Genomic DNA, 1,555 nt, shown 5'->3' on the forward strand with positions numbered 1-1,555 from the left:
TTCAGCAATTTTTTCAGCTTTTTCAGATCCTTTCAGCAAGTTTTGGATTTCTTTTGTAGTTCAGCTAATATATAGCTGTTTTATGCTAATTTATGCTTTTTCAGCTAATTCCATATTTTATTGCATTCATTTCAACTTTTTTCTGCCTAATTCAGTGAAAATGTGCTCTTTCCACCTTCTTCTTGTACTTTCAGCTTCTTTCTGCTTGTTTTTTTTTTTTTTTTGGCTACTTTTTAGCTGCTTTTTGCTAATTTCAGCGTTTTTCAGTTAATTTCCACTTTTTGGGGCTCATTTCTGCTTCTTTCGGCCTAATTGGGGCAAACGTGTTCTTTCTGCTTTCTTCTGCTAATTTAAGCGTCTACTTTTTCAGCTAGTATTTGAAGCATGTTTTAGCTCATTTCAGCTGATTTCAGATGAATTCAAGTTTTTTTCATGGTAATTTCTGCTACTTTCAGCCTAATTAATAATTTCTGGTAATTTCAACTTATGCGCTTTTAAGCTTTTTTCTGCTTGTTTCAGCCTTTTTTTTTTTTTGCTATTTGAACTACTTTTTAGCTGTTTTGTGCAAAATTTAACTAATTTCAGCTCATTCCAATTTATTCTGGTAGTTTAAGCTTTTTTACGCCTTTTCAGCTACTTTTCAGCTATTGTTTTGCTAATTTCAGCAAATTCCTAATTGTTTTTGCTAATTTCTGCTTATTTAAACACAATTCAGCAAATAAGTGTTCTTTCTGATTTCTTCTGCTAAATTAAGCTTTGGCTTCCAGTTCAGCTACATTTCAGCATGTTTTTAGCTAATTGTAGCTGTTTTTCAGAAATAAGCATTCACACTACATTTTAGCTTTAAATACAAATTCTCTCGTCGCTCTTTAGTTACGACCAACTGAAGCTTGTTGTATTTGAGCTGTGTGTCTAGATTAACTCAGAATCTAAAATGGCTTTGATTGTAAATAATAGATGGATGGATGTGAAACACACCCCCCCCCAAGAAAAGCCTAGTTCTGGTGCAAGACTGGTGTAGAACTAAGTACTTCAGTGCTGTAGGGTGAGCCAGTTTGGGGCCAAACCAAACAGGAAGAAAAGTGCACACAAAAGAAAAAAGAAATTAAATTTTAAACGTAAGAAGGAACTAAAATATAAAATTGAACAAAGTCACTTGGGGAGAAAAGTTTGCAAATATCAATATTAGTAAAACATTTGAGGAATGTTGAACTCTGGTAACATTTAAAGGTGCAGCGTGCTTTTAAGGGTCACTAATGTGTAATAATGACATTTTTTTAGGAACCAATAAAGTAACTAACTGTAGGATGTATTCTGAAAATAAGACTTCTGGGACTTGAATGTTTTTTGTTGTTGTAGATGTTTTCTGTCTTGGTTTTGGTTCAGTTTTATTTGTGCTACGTCTTTTAAAATAGTCTGAACAGTAGTGCTGATCTTGTCTGTGGGATCTGAAACAAAAAGAGCTGCACTAACAAACCACTGCTTCTCCCCTCAATATTGACAGTCTCTGTGTGTGTGTGTGTGTGTGTGTGTGTGTGTGTGTGTGTGTGTGTGT

Source organism: Nematolebias whitei, chromosome 20, assembly GCF_014905685.2.
Source record: "Nematolebias whitei isolate Nwh7 chromosome 20, NemWhi1, whole genome shotgun sequence".
Classification (NCBI taxonomy): domain Eukaryota; kingdom Metazoa; phylum Chordata; class Actinopteri; order Cyprinodontiformes; family Rivulidae; genus Nematolebias; species Nematolebias whitei.